We start from the raw sequence: 16,233 nt of genomic DNA on the forward strand, positions 1-16,233 counted from the left end.
AAGTAAACGCGCTCGGTTGCAATTTTGAAAGTGAGTTTTTGGGGGGCCCGTTACACCTGTTAGTGGACTCTTATTACCACCGGAAAAGGCGGTCCGTAGTGTTAATTTTAGCCAATTGAGACAACCGCTACCGACACTACACAGCTATCTTGGCTGATCGAGAAAAGAAGTTAATATTGATGATCAACCACCGACGAACCGACGTGACAGTGGTGTTTCAAAAGTGTCCCCCCTAAATTTAACGGTCGACTAGCAAAGCGAGCGAACGCTTCTGTCAAATCAGCTCAGGCGCGACCCTTTTCCTACATGAATACACGGGGGTTTGGAGTCAAGCTATCAAAACAACGCGAACCGTTATAGAGGAGGCGGTAGTGTTCGGCTATTTTTCATCATGGCGTCGGGGACAACAAATTTCAATTTATTTGTTCTAGCTGTCACGTCGGTTCGTCGGTGGATCAACTTCATACGGGCTCGAACAGCCGCCAAACTCATAGCCATCATATAATATATTACACTAGTTTACATAATAAAACGAAAGTCGTGAACTTCCGTCAACGACCAAAATTTTTGAAGCATTATTTAGCGCTGATTTCGAAACCGTGCTTCAAAAAATTTAAAGTAGAACAGTTTTTGAGTTTTAGCTCAATATCGAGTTTTACGAATTTTTAAAATATGGAATTTAATAAAATTCAAATATCCTGCATTTTGTTTAACCAAATTTAAATCTTTTTCCATAAATTAAAAGCTGAATATAATACCATTCGATCATCTGAATGCAGGTTTTGCGTCAGATTGATGAAATTCAAGATATTGGCGAGTTTTGGGGACAATCTCCTTAAATTTTAGTAAATTTTCCAAAAATATATGAAAAAATGTATTTTTTTTTTTTCAAAAAGATACAAACAATTTAAAAATTCTTTCTCACCGTTTATTTGACGTGTCATATGTAGACGAGTTACAGTAAAAAATTCAGCTCAATCGGAGCATTGACTATAGAGAATAAGATGTGTGAAGTGAGCGACTTTGCTTAAACATAGAACAAAAATCGATTTCAAATCATCAACCTTGTATGTAAAGTCGAAAAAATTTCCGATCTACTGTAATTTTTTTCCTTCGCGTTTTCGAACTCAGGGCATGATTCTACACCAAAAACGATCATCAGCTTACCGAGTTCAAAAATGCTGTAAACTAGTGTTATTGGTAAGTAGAATCAACATTGACCAGAACTTGCTTTGTTGTCAATGCGGAACAAATTCGGTTCCCTTGACCAATTCTCACTTCCTCGAAGGGGTGAGAATAGGTAATTTTTCATACACTTGAAGTTTTAAGGAAAATTGACGAACTCCAAATAAGCAAAAGTTATTGAAGATTACATTACATTACAACATTACATTAATGTGGAAGTATTCATTTTTGACCCCCAACGACGATAATTAATGATAAACAATCTTGAAATTACACTGTTGAAAATGCTTTGACATCCATGTGCACAACAGAACATGTACTCGATGAACAAATTGAGATTTGAAATTATGAAAAGAAATCCACGTACTCCGGTGAGACTCGAACTCACGACTCCCAATTCGCTAGACGGGCGCTTCTATTCCTTCAAGCTACGGAGTCACTCGACTATCTCCGTCGCCAGCAGGCCTAGAACTGAACTCGATTCCACAATCGCACATGGTTATCTTCTTTTCACAATCCAAACCCCCTTCGGATGGGATTAGATGAACATCTAACACATTGTCTGTTGTGCACATGTATGTCAAAGCGGGAGAGGAAGTTATTTTTAATTGTCGAGAGCTTCGGGCACTGCCTTCCAATCACTTATTGGTATGGCAATTAGTGTGCAGTCGGACTCTCGACGGGTCGGTCCTCGGCCGACCGAATACGGTAAGGGTGACCGTAGCACCTTACAAATGTCAATTTCTTGATTTTGCTTTGGCTGACCAAGCCATGTGGGAAATTACACTGTTGAAAATGCTTTGACATCCATGTGCACAACAGAACATGTACTCGATGAACAAATTGAGATTTGAAATTATGAAAAGAAATCCACGTACTCCGGTGAGACTCGAACTCACGACTCCCAATTCGCTAGACGGGCGCTTCTATTCCTTCAAGCTACGGAGTCACTCGACTATCTCCGTCGCCAGCAGGCCTAGAACTGAACTCGATTCCACAATCGCACATGGTTATCTTCTTTTCACAATCCAAACCCCCTTCGGATGGGATTAGATGAACATCTAACACATTGTCTGTTGTGCACATGTATGTCAAAGCGGGAGAGGAAGTTATTTTTAATTGTCGAGAGCTTCGGGCACTGCCTTCCAATCACTTATTGGTATGGCAATTAGTGTGCAGTCGGACTCTCGACGGGTCGGTCCTCGGCCGACCGAATACGGTAAGGGTGACCGTAGCACCTTACAAATGTCAATTTCTTGATTTTGCTTTGGCTGACCAAGCCATGTGGGAAATTACACTGTTGAAAATGCTTTGACATCCATGTGCACAACAGAACATGTACTCGATGAACAAATTGAGATTTGAAATTATGAAAAGAAATCCACGTACTCCGGTGAGACTCGAACTCACGACTCCCAATTCGCTAGACGGGCGCTTCTATTCCTTCAAGCTACGGAGTCACTCGACTATCTCCGTCGCCAGCAGGCCTAGAACTGAACTCGATTCCACAATCGCACATGGTTATCTTCTTTTCACAATCCAAACCCCCTTCGGATGGGATTAGATGAACATCTAACACATTGTCTGTTGTGCACATGTATGTCAAAGCGGGAGAGGAAGTTATTTTTAATTGTCGAGAGCTTCGGGCACTGCCTTCCAATCACTTATTGGTATGGCAATTAGTGTGCAGTCGGACTCTCGACGGGTCGGTCCTCGGCCGACCGAATACGGTAAGGGTGACCGTAGCACCTTACAAATGTCAATTTCTTGATTTTGCTTTGGCTGACCAAGCCATGTGGGAAATTACACTGTTGAAAATGCTTTGACATCCATGTGCACAACAGAACATGTACTCGATGAACAAATTGAGATTTGAAATTATGAAAAGAAATCCACGTACTCCGGTGAGACTCGAACTCACGACTCCCAATTCGCTAGACGGGCGCTTCTATTCCTTCAAGCTACGGAGTCACTCGACTATCTCCGTCGCCAGCAGGCCTAGAACTGAACTCGATTCCACAATCGCACATGGTTATCTTCTTTTCACAATCCAAACCCCCTTCGGATGGGATTAGATGAACATCTAACACATTGTCTGTTGTGCACATGTATGTCAAAGCGGGAGAGGAAGTTATTTTTAATTGTCGAGAGCTTCGGGCACTGCCTTCCAATCACTTATTGGTATGGCAATTAGTGTGCAGTCGGACTCTCGACGGGTCGGTCCTCGGCCGACCGAATACGGTAAGGGTATTCGGTCGGCCGAGGACCGACCCGTCGAGAGTCCGACTGCACACTAATTGCCATACCAATAAGTGATTGGAAGGCAGTGCCCGAAGCTCTCGACAATTAAAAATAACTTCCTCTCCCGCTTTGACATACATGTGCACAACAGACAATGTGTTAGATGTTCATCTAATCCCATCCGAAGGGGGTTTGGATTGTGAAAAGAAGATAACCATGTGCGATTGTGGAATCGAGTTCAGTTCTAGGCCTGCTGGCGACGGAGATAGTCGAGTGACTCCGTAGCTTGAAGGAATAGAAGCGCCCGTCTAGCGAATTGGGAGTCGTGAGTTCGAGTCTCACCGGAGTACGTGGATTTCTTTTCATAATTTCAAATCTCAATTTGTTCATCGAGTACATGTTCTGTTGTGCACATGGATGTCAAAGCATTTTCAACAGTGTAATTTCCCACATGGCTTGGTCAGCCAAAGCAAAATCAAGAAATTGACATTTGTAAGGTGCTACGGTCACCCTTACCGTATTCGGTCGGCCGAGGACCGACCCGTCGAGAGTCCGACTGCACACTAATTGCCATACCAATAAGTGATTGGAAGGCAGTGCCCGAAGCTCTCGACAATTAAAAATAACTTCCTCTCCCGCTTTGACATACATGTGCACAACAGACAATGTGTTAGATGTTCATCTAATCCCATCCGAAGGGGGTTTGGATTGTGAAAAGAAGATAACCATGTGCGATTGTGGAATCGAGTTCAGTTCTAGGCCTGCTGGCGACGGAGATAGTCGAGTGACTCCGTAGCTTGAAGGAATAGAAGCGCCCGTCTAGCGAATTGGGAGTCGTGAGTTCGAGTCTCACCGGAGTACGTGGATTTCTTTTCATAATTTCAAATCTCAATTTGTTCATCGAGTACATGTTCTGTTGTGCACATGGATGTCAAAGCATTTTCAACAGTGTAATTTCCCACATGGCTTGGTCAGCCAAAGCAAAATCAAGAAATTGACATTTGTAAGGTGCTACGGTCACCCTTACCGTATTCGGTCGGCCGAGGACCGACCCGTCGAGAGTCCGACTGCACACTAATTGCCATACCAATAAGTGATTGGAAGGCAGTGCCCGAAGCTCTCGACAATTAAAAATAACTTCCTCTCCCGCTTTGACATACATGTGCACAACAGACAATGTGTTAGATGTTCATCTAATCCCATCCGAAGGGGGTTTGGATTGTGAAAAGAAGATAACCATGTGCGATTGTGGAATCGAGTTCAGTTCTAGGCCTGCTGGCGACGGAGATAGTCGAGTGACTCCGTAGCTTGAAGGAATAGAAGCGCCCGTCTAGCGAATTGGGGTCGTGAGTTCGAGTCTCACCGGAGTACGTGGATTTCTTTTCATAATTTCAAATCTCAATTTGTTCATCGAGTACATGTTCTGTTGTGCACATGGATGTCAAAGCATTTTCAACAGTGTAATTTCCCACATGGCTTGGTCAGCCAAAGCAAAATCAAGAAATTGACATTTGTAAGGTGCTACGGTCACCCTTACCGTATTCGGTCGGCCGAGGACCGACCCGTCGAGAGTCCGACTGCACACTAATTGCCATACCAATAAGTGATTGGAAGGCAGTGCCCGAAGCTCTCGACAATTAAAAATAACTTCCTCTCCCGCTTTGACATACATGTGCACAACAGACAATGTGTTAGATGTTCATCTAATCCCATCCGAAGGGGGTTTGGATTGTGAAAAGAAGATAACCATGTGCGATTGTGGAATCGAGTTCAGTTCTAGGCCTGCTGGCGACGGAGATAGTCGAGTGACTCCGTAGCTTGAAGGAATAGAAGCGCCCGTCTAGCGAATTGGGAGTCGTGAGTTCGAGTCTCACCGGAGTACGTGGATTTCTTTTCATAATTTCAAATCTCAATTTGTTCATCGAGTACATGTTCTGTTGTGCACATGGATGTCAAAGCATTTTCAACAGTGTAATTTCCCACATGGCTTGGTCAGCCAAAGCAAAATCAAGAAATTGACAAATCTTGAAATTGTTAAAAAAAACCTTTTCTTTGGGAGAAATCAATAGAATATGTAGACCATTTTTTTGAATTAACAATAGTGTATTTATAATTTCTAAAACTGCCCATATAACGATAAGCGTTTTAAAATTATTTTAAATTTCCAACCCTTAACTGACAAGAAAATCGTTTTTATATGCCCTTAACCATTTTCGCCGATAAGATTGCACGTTTTATCATCACCAACACCAACGTTGACCTTGTTCAAAGGTGTGCCATATAAATATGATATCATCACGGCAGCGCAGCGCTCCCTTTACTGCGCACTGTTGAGCACCTACTCGAGCGCCGCAATTTTTATCATGCCGAAACCGGCGAATGCCACGAATCCAACCACCTGGGTGATAAGAGCAGTCCACGTCCGCCCACCTCGTTGCAAACATCGAAACGCCACGGCGGCGGCAACGACGATGATGATAAAATGTGATTCACTTGTGCTGAGTAGTTTCTTCGACTAATCATAAAAGTGCGCGGTTTGTTACTTGCCTACCACCACCGTTGAACGAGGATAGCTAGTCGACAAGCTTCTCAAGTAGGTGAAAATACGCAACTTGAAAGCACTATCATCATTGTGCAACGAACGACAACGGCGCGGCGTGGCGGTGGCGATGGACGTCCGACCGCTGGTGTTCAAGCACAATGTGATTAAGATGAATAATACATCACCGACGACGGGTAGTATAGTCGAGACGTAGTGCCAAAAAGTGGTGATACATTATTCAACTATCTACAATTCGCATCGCATCGTAATCTGTGGATCACTGATCAACGAGAAAGAAAACTTTTCGGTATAATGGAGAAAACCTTAAACCTTTGCTCCGGTTTGAATCTTGACCGAACCAAGATAAAGGCAACGAAACTGTGTTACCCAACATGTGATATTGAGGGTCATCGCTGTTCGTGACCCAGTGCACCGTACCGCAGCGCATTTTCTTACCCTCTTGGATGATCTATTCAGATTTCTTAGAATCAAACTCATCACACTTACCGAGACGAGCACGCCAACACTCGAATGCAAACACACACAAAAACAACGCTTGATTGTTTAGATTTGAAGCATCATGACAACAGCAGCCGACTTTGTAAAAGTGGTTTGGCTTTTATTATGTGTCTATAATACCTACAGTGGTTCTCAATGTTTCTCTTATATGTAACAATTCGGGGTTCTGCTAAAACGAACCGAATGCTACATTTTTGAAAATCGATTTATCAGGACCTCTAGGCTAGGTAGTGAATGCAAAAAAATATTATTTTTCAACCATGTAACCATGTAACGACCAACTTTCCTAGGAGTCATATTACAACATGTAGGTACGAAGTAAAATTGCATTCAACGAGTGTGTTCCATAAACCTTCCGACCAAAACGGCAAAATTTTCCGATTGTAGTCTGGAGGATTGATGTTTGAAATTCTTCTCATCTTCTTTCGATTTATCATAGCTGCAGTCTGTAAAAAATGGTGATTTGAGGGTCCAAAAATACTTCGATGGCTCTGATCACCATTGCCAAACCTCATGCAGCCATCTCTTCAGGAAGACCTCCAGCCGTTTTGTATTCTCTACTGATACACACCACACGGAGAAGAAATCTTAGTAAACTTAATAAAATATACCGTTCAATCAACTAAAATTTCCTATTACTTTAGAGATAACTAGACAAAAAGTTCAATTCAACTATTTCATAGTTATGAGAACTACACCATATAGTTGAAATGACTTTATTTTTTTGTTGATTTGAATTAACAGTATTATTGACTTAACCGAATTTATTGTTGAATGAACTATATTTTTGTTGAACATTTTGACAGCTCATTGCATAATTCAGTAGATTTAATCATATTCATATGTTTTCAAATAAAAAAAAAGTTTTGAACTGTTTTCTACCAAGACATTTTATTTCTCCACTCGACTTGTTTGCAATATACATATACATCACTCAGATTTTAATGCAAAGCGACTTTTGTGTAGAGCGCTGTATAGAACGATCTACAAACTTTGTGATGGCAAAACCGATTATTGATCCTGTAAATAAATATGAAAATCAAATATTGTAGTAATCTCTGAAAACTTTAGGGCATTCAATGAATTTACCTGAGAAATTGCTATTTATTCAGAACATCAGTACTGAGGTCTATCCGCCAGCAATGATGGCTGCACCAGCGATTCTACTTCCTCCCGTTCAGCTATTCTTAATGAGGCGATGTTATAGTCATTTTCCTAAAATCATTCATGTAATGAATGGAATTATTAAGCAATTATTGTATTTATACTTACTGAATCTTACGAAGGCGTGGTCCGAAAAAAAAGGGAATGACAGATCCTGATCCACAACGCTTCTACTTTGGTGAAGTCCTGTACAAGATTATCGCTATCAGGTTCCATGTTGAAGAATGAGAATATATGGTTGGAACCGGTATCAGAATTTGCATGAATCATTCAACTATATATCAGTTGTATCTAAATCAAGCAAATCAAGCAAATCCATGATTGTGGTTATCTTTTTATAGTTAATAGGCATGCATGGTTGTTTCCATAATAAATTATGTTTGTGGGACTGCAAAAATATAATCATAGCGGCACTATATCATGTTTAAAATGACTATTAGCTCAGTAGCTTTATTAACTATCAAAAATATTATCTTAACACGCCAACAATCTTCTCCGTGCAGGGTTCACTGGCGTATGTTAATGAGCATTAGCATTTGCATTAAGCAAGTCGAACAAATTCGTCGGTGCTATAGGGGAAGACGGGATAAGACCGCCACCCTAAGCCAAAAAAAAACATAACCTAAAACCACAGAAAAACAGACGTAACACTTAGAACAAATTTCATTTAAAAAACATCGTCACGAAAACGAAATCGCCCAAAGCTAAACGTACTCTGTTTGGCCGGGCCGCCACTAGATGGCGGTTGTGAGCAAACGACAAACAGGACCAAAAACGATATCAGCGCCGCGAATGGTCGATCGACCTACTACTGAATATTTGAATCATCCGTTAAAAAGGTGATCGATGGGAAGCAATGAGAGTGTGACGTCTGTTTCTCTGTGCTAAAACTAACAATGAATTACACTAGTTTAAGCACAGCATATATTTTTTCAAACTGTTAAGCATGCAAGAAAATTATCTTTCGATTCCTGCTGTTGAAATTTTTATGATTTTGAGTCTTTTGAAAACGTGATTAAAAAGCACTTTAATTTTCACCGACGGGGTAAGACGCACCATACCCCTCTCTGGACCATCACGATTTTGTTTAAATAACAGAAATTAAAAATGTTTGAATTCCTTACGTTAAAATGAGATATGGTTGCCTTAAGTCCTTCACATGGAAAATTGGTTTAGCATAGTGGTCCAAAGGTTACTATTTATAATTTTTATAGGGGCACTGTAAATATGGATACTCAAACACCCATTATTATCACAAAAATGCTGGTTTCGTCCAACACAAACAACGCAAACATGAGTTTATTTATGTGTATTAGCATATTTATAACAAACAATTTTCATTAAATTGAGTTGCAGATGTATTGTTGTATGAACTGGGGGTGGCCGTCTTACCCCGTTCGAGTTAGTCGCTTTTAACCCGCTTGGGTAAATTACACTTATGGGGCTAAATCATAACAAAGCCCCGCTTCTCTTATGCTTTGTTAACATTCCTGGTATGTTACGAACGGGCTATTTCCTTGGTTTGAAAACATTTTTCCGAATCAAAATCCTGAAGGTTATATGCGACAAGTTTAGATCAAATACATCATCATGAGCCAAATTTTTGTTATGTTTGTTTGTTTTGAAATTCTCAATGTAAACATTGCAAACAAAATGGCTCAAAATGACAAATATCTTGTACTTGAACAGAGCACTGGGTGAAATTTTATAGAAAACTAGCGGTCCCGGCAAGCTTTGTCTTGCCCGGTTGTGGTGGTTTGACAACTGTTGAGCTCTCAACAGCACCGCACTCTATATTGGTTTCATTTCGATTGTGATGATTTTCTTCCCCGGTCATTAAAAATCAGTACTTCATAAATTTTCTTATTTTTTAGTTCATTTTCGTAACTTTTTGTACATATAAACACAGCCACCACGAATGTGAACCGAACCGTGCAAGAGGCATGCTGATCGGTTCATCCGTTCTTGAGTTTTGTTGCCTCAAAGGAACTTCAAACTCATTTTTATATATATAGATGGTTTGTTCATGCTGAACTGTAGGTGGTCCGTCTTACCCCGGCGGGCCTTCTTACCCCCGTCTTCCCCTACTCCTAGACCGCTGTTATGAAGGTTGTCTCCTGGCCACGTCCTTGTGACAACTGAGCCCGAGCAGAAGAGAATAGCAACAGTATAATAAAATATGTTATTTTGGCAAAAGCAACGGAAATTTTCATGTTATTAACATAACATATCATGTTATAAACTTGTCTGTCATAAGCGGCAAAATAACAAAAACCATTACAAAAAATGTTCCTGGAAGACCAAATAAATAACACATTTTGTTGTTTCAATAACAACTTAATAATACCGAATTGCGTTCCCTCAGGAAGCAAAATGGAATGAAACGTTATTTTAGAGGACTTAGGGCGTTCAGTTGTAACGCCCTCACCGTACCAGATTGAGTGTTTGAAGTATTTAACATAATTCGGTAACCACGAGCACCCAAAAACAGTTCATCGAAGTATGGAAGGACATCGAATGATGTAGTTTTGATTTCAAGACATGTTCTTGTAGTGCTATTGGTTATCAAATATTTGTACGCTCTAAATAGTACAATAATAACTAAACTAGTGTTAAATCTCTTAGAGAGCGAGGAAGTAAAACACGTGTGGCTAGTGTAACGATCAGTATTGGAATGAATTTATTAACAGTGATTGTAATGACTATAAATTATCAAGGCTACCATGATGTGTACATCTAACACTCCTCCTCACAGATGGTATTTCTTGATTATTTGAGTCCGGCAGCCGTCCGGAAATGTTGAAGCTTTAGTCTGGAAAGGGGCTTCGTCATCATGTCCGCTAACTGTTCAGCGGTTGGACAGTACTGCACAGAAATTACATTTTTCCTCTTCAAATCTTTGGCAAATGCATACTTGGTGTCAATATGCTTTGACCTTCTCTCGATCTTTTCTCCATCCAGTTGATGAATACAACTCTGGTTGTCTTCCAGTATTTTGATAGAACCGGAAGGTTCGCCGAAATCGGTTAAGAGCTTTCTCAACCACAGCAACTCTTGACAGGATTCCGCCAACGCAACGAATTCCGCTTCAGTCGATGACAAGGCGACACAATTTTGCTTGCGAGCTCCCCACGATACTAGACCTCCGCCATGAAATACCAAGTATCCGGAGTTGGATTTTCGATCGTTGCAACCTCCTGCCCAATCAGCATCCACATAGCATTTCAGAGCCTCGGTTGTTCCTCCAATATGCAGCTTCAGATCTTTCGTGGCATTCAGATATCGCACGACTCGTTTTGCTTCATTCCAATCGGAACTGGTCGGGCTGCTGACTTTCCTTCCCAGAATCGAGGCTGCAATCGCGATATCCGGTCTTGTCATCACGGAAATGTAAAGCAATCCTCCGATCAGACTCTGGTAGTCATCGACACGTGGTAGTTTGTTGGCCTTTTCCTCCGTTTGTTGAACATATCCGGGAGCCATTGGGATAGACGATGGCTTCGCTTCACTCAGTCCAAATCTTGCAACTATTTTTGAAATGTATGCTGATTGACTCACGACGAACGCTCCATCAATTTCCTCCACCTTCATTCCCAAAAAATGTGTGAGGTTTCCCAGCAACGACAGTTTGAATTTCTCCTTCAGCACGGACATAATTTTTAGGAATTCTGCTTCATTCTTACAGGCAATCACCATGTCATCTACATACACAGCAATGAAATCGGTTTCTCCGTTGCGCTCCCTCTTGTACAAACACGGATCCGATTGACAGGGCAGGAAGTTCATCTTTCGCATCACATTGTCCAATGTCTTGTTCCAGACCCTTCCAGCTTGCTTGAGTCCGTAAATACTTTTGTTCAGCCGGCAAACGTGATTTGGATCTACCTTCATTCCAGCGGGTGGCTTCATGTATACGACTTCGTCCAGTTCACCGTATAGATAAGCAGACTTCACATCGACGTGCTTCACAAAAAGCTTTCTTTGGCTGGCTATAGTCAGCAGTACCCGGAATGTTGGTTGTTTGACTACTGGAGCAAAGACCTCTTCATAGTCAGTGCCGTACCGTTGCGAAAAACCCTGCGCAACCAAACTTGCTTTGTAACGGACCAAGGCGCCATTCTGGTCAATCTTCTTCTTAAAGATCCATCTGCTTCCCACAGCCGTTTTTCCAGGTGGTAACGTCGTTATTTCCCACGTTTCGTTATCCGCAAGCGAGTTCAGCTCCTCCTGCATGGCGATTATCCACTGGTCACGTTCCACTCCACCAACGGCTTCATTGTAGTTGCGAGTTTCGTCCACCAAATGCACAGCTGCTCCACTTATTTCTTGGTAACGAAGAGGGGGCACACCTTTGTTGATACGCTTTGATCTCCGACTTGATCCATACTCGTTCAGATCCTGATCTTCGTCCAACAAGGTAGTATCGAAAGAATTCTCCGCTGCTGATTCGAATTCCTCCAGCTGTTCGCTGTCATTGTCCGATTCGATTTGGATTTCTCGTTGATGTTCGTCCAAAACTTGGTTAACGGGTTTTTGCTCATCGGGATTACTTACTTGCAGATTCTCGCTACAGGAACTCTTCAATTCGTACTGCAACATGTTGTTGATGACCTTGCTCTGCGCATCCGATTCTCGGTTGTTATTGTTGGTCTTCGACTGTTGAAATTCGTTGAAATCTGCGTCCCTGCTGATTACTACCCAAGTAACCATGACGCTGGATATAGAGCATTATTTTCGCTTTATAGTATATTACATGGCATGCGCTATAAAGTTGTTTTGTTATATAGGTACCATTAAAGTAGGTTTAAAGTCGAAAGTGGCGCTACTATTGTTGATTTAAAGCAAGCTTTACTGTGGCGATTGCTAAAGCATATAAAATGCTTGTACCATATAGCTAATGCAATAAAATAGTATGGAATGCATACTTAAGGCATCATGTCAACAAAAGAAAAAAAGTATTTTTTTATTTTTCTGTCTATTTTTATCTTCTTATACCTGTTCCGATACTCTCACACTGATGTTTTTTATTCTATTTCGGGAATTGAACCTAGACTGCTGAAACTGGACCGCGATGAAACTCGGACGCGCTAACGCTGTGCTACGACTACCATGTATTTTGCACCTGGAAAAATGTGCAACATAAAGTAACGTATACTCAGCTCGTGCTTTATTGAGTTGTGTTTTCAGCAGCTCTAAAAAGTTGTGCTAGGGTCTGAATGCCATCAGTTATCTTACTCTCCGAAATCCAGTCGGAAACAAGCGACTACAGAACCGATTGATTCCACAAACGGAGATAATTTGGAGATAATATAAAGATATAAATTAGTCTGTGTTGATTCTGTTCTTATTGTTTTCATAAGTACTCACTTCTATCATTTCTTTTATGAAATCGGGGCACTATTTTAAATAAGGAAACCATGGAGATATTGCAATATCTCAACCACACATAATTTTTGTTCCCTCAGCATCTGATTGTCTTCAAGTCCCAAACAGAAACCAAAAAAAAAACCATACGCAATATAAATTTCAAACAGCAACATCTGAGCATAATAATCCAAGTTCTACACAGCAATCCATGAAAATTTGGGTTTGTTTTTCTTTTCTTTTGAATGGTTGTGTTTCTAAAAATGTTTTACAGATTTTGTTTCGAACTGAGGGTTTTTTTGTGTTTACAACGATAAAAGCATTAGTAAAGGCATATATAAAGTAATAAATCCTTGCATTATTGATTGCCATAAAGCTTTTAACATGGTAATGCAATGAAGCATTAAACAACGTCGCTATAGGACTATACCGAACTGTCAAAATCCTATAATGCTTCAATGCTTTCATAATGTAGAGTAAACGCTTTATTACTTGACAGGTGTAGAATAAAAGTTATCTCGCATTAGCTAAACTATAATACGATAGAATTAATGTAATGATATAATGCTTGTGGTTACTTGGGTACTTTCAGTGTCTCCGTGTCTATGAACCGCCATCCTTTGTGATCACCGGAGTATCCGACGAAAGTCATCGGTCTTGATACTGGACTAAGCTTCTTCCTCTGTTGTTTCGGTATATGGACGAACGCCTGACATCCGAAAACACGCAGATGTTGCATGTCTGGTTTCCTTCCAGTCCATACTTCGTGAGGTGTCGACGATACTGATTTTGACAGTAAAAAGTTCTGCAGGTATACAGCTGTGTTCATGGCTTCGGCCCAGAATCTGTCGTCCAGTTCAGCGTCCGCCAACATGCATCTTACCATCTCGATTAAGTAACGGTTACGCCTCTCTGCAACTCCATTCGATTGGGGTGAATAGCTTGTCGTGTACTGTGGCAATATCCCGTTCTGTCGATACAATCGCTTCAATGCTTCACAGGTGTACTCACCGCCGTTGTCCGACCTGATCGCCTTCGGTGTTCGGTTGAATTGCGTTTGGACCATTTTGACGAACTGCTGAATTTTCTCCACAACTTCAGACTTCTTCTTCATGAAGTACAGCACACAGTATCTGCTATGGTCATCTGTTAGCGTGATAAAGTACCTGAATCCGCTCAGCGACTTGGTTTCCATCGAGCCACACACGTATGTATAAAGTCCAGTACTTCCGAAGTCTTCTTCTATGTCAATTTCGGGAAAGGTTTCCTGGTTTGTTTTCCAACGAAACAATGCTCACAATCTTCACGTACACCGCAATCTTGAACTTCGACACCGTTGGCCAGCTTCCGATTGATTATCTGATCAATTACTGCTCCGTCACGATGCCCGAAATGTCTGTGCCAGGTGTGTTAACAATGTTTGGTGTGATTATGTCCAACGATCATCGCTTGCTCACCGTGTTCCTTCAATCGATAGAGACCTCCTCGCTTGACAGCTACAGCAGCAACTTCCTTTCCAGCCATAATCCGACAGCCTTGTTTGCCGAACCGTACATCCGCTCCCTTTTGGATCAGCTTGCTTACGGACAGTAGGTTCATCTCTAGTCCGGGAACAAACAGAACTTCCGATAGCGTTACAGCTGTTCGATCTCCACGTTCATCGACGCTGTGAATTGTTCCCGATCCGACACCTTGAACTTTCGCTTCTTTTCCATTTGCAAGGAATACACTTTGACCCATACTTGGCTTGATAGTATCGAAGAATCTCCGGTCACAGCAAACATGCGAAGAAGCTCTGGAATCGACAATCCACTCTTTCTTCTGATCTCGGACGTCATCCAGAACGAAAGCATACGGTTTCTCCTTCTTCGGTTTTTCGACAGGTTTCTGATTCTTCTTTCCAAATCTCGAGTCTTGATTGGCATAGCAGTCCTTCTTCTTGTGTCCTCGCTTTCCGCAGTTGTGGCACGTCAATTTCTTCAAGACGTTGGCTTTCAGGACCGATTCTCCATTTTCGTCATCATCGTGTAACTTCTTGGAGTATTCTAGGAGCTTGCCCTTGACGAAATCCATCTTCAGCTCGTCTTCCTTCAGGATTAGCAATGCCGTCCGCACATGCTCGTAGGACATCGGTAAACTTCGCAACAAAATTGCTACTTGGACGTCCTCTCCTAGATCCTTCCCGGCACTTTGAAGCCTTGAGAACAACTCCTCCAGGTCGTAGATGTGAGCTTCAATGTCGCCACCTTCCGCAAGCTTCTTATCACAAACTTGACAAATCAGGGCCACTCTTTAACACATCGTCGTCTTTTGATGTTGATTCTTGAGCCGCTCCCAGGTTTCCTTGGCCGTTCTTCAGTCCCTGATCAACGGATGTTGTCGCTTCTCGACCAGCAGCGAAATCATTGCCCGAGCTTTCCGGTCTCCAGATGTCCAAGCAATCGTGACTTCAGCCGGAGGATTCTCTGCAACGTATTTCCATAGGTCTTCTCGTTCCAACAGCATCTCAGCTTCAAAACTCCATTGCGGGTAATTTCCGTTGGTTAGCTTCTCGATTCCCAGCTTGGTATCCATTTTCGATCGAAATTTTTCTTCTTCTTGAAAAACGTCAAGCCTTTTCGCACCTAGCCTACTGGGCTCATAACCTCTTAGAGAGCGAGGAAGTAAAACACGTGTGGCTAGTGTAACGATCAGTATAGGAATGAATTTATTAACAGTGATTGTAATGACTATAAATTATCAAGGCTACCATGATGTGTACATCTAACAAAATCAAAAGATATTGTTGAAGTGTTAGCAGTGACTTGATCATAACAAAATGAGATTGTCCAACAAAACATGTTATGGATAAGTAATGCCTTAATAACTTATAAACAAGATATAAAAACAGGTTATGTTATTTCGCAGTTATTAATTTGTTATTCCCTTCTGCTCGGGAGGGATCCCGAGTAGGTGAGAAAATCTAAAGAATAACACAATCAGTTATCAATAGCTGAGGACAAAAACGGATATTGGTTTGATTGAGATAAGAGGTAAAACATCAGAAATAATATCAAAATCTAGTAAGGAGAAGTACTCAATAATAGCTCGTTAAGATATTACAAGATCAAAACAATATTAGACAAGATTTGTCGACCTTTTTTTTGAAAAAATAATGAAAAAAATGCCAACATCCACCATTGAACCTACGACCTTAGGATTCACAGACGGCAATGCTT

At 41.4% G+C, this 16,233-nt stretch overlaps 1 protein-coding gene across 4 annotated transcripts in view; it reads left to right on the forward strand.

The window, feature by feature from the left end:
• LOC109420816 (uncharacterized) overlaps positions 1 to 16,233 on the forward strand; it is an 89,142-nt gene that overhangs the window by 39,354 nt on the left and 33,555 nt on the right. The window contains exon 1 of one of the 4 annotated variants that reach the window (XM_062852340.1): positions 5,862 to 6,019. The exons of the other annotated variants lie outside the window; for them this stretch is intronic. The gene's annotated coding sequence lies outside the window, so the exon portion shown is untranslated. Of the gene's footprint in view, positions 1 to 5,861; positions 6,020 to 16,233 lie in introns of those variants that run through there. 4 annotated transcript variants of the gene reach the window in all.

Source organism: Aedes albopictus, chromosome 2 (assembly GCF_035046485.1).
Source record: "Aedes albopictus strain Foshan chromosome 2, AalbF5, whole genome shotgun sequence".
Lineage (NCBI taxonomy): Eukaryota > Metazoa > Arthropoda > Insecta > Diptera > Culicidae > Aedes > Aedes albopictus.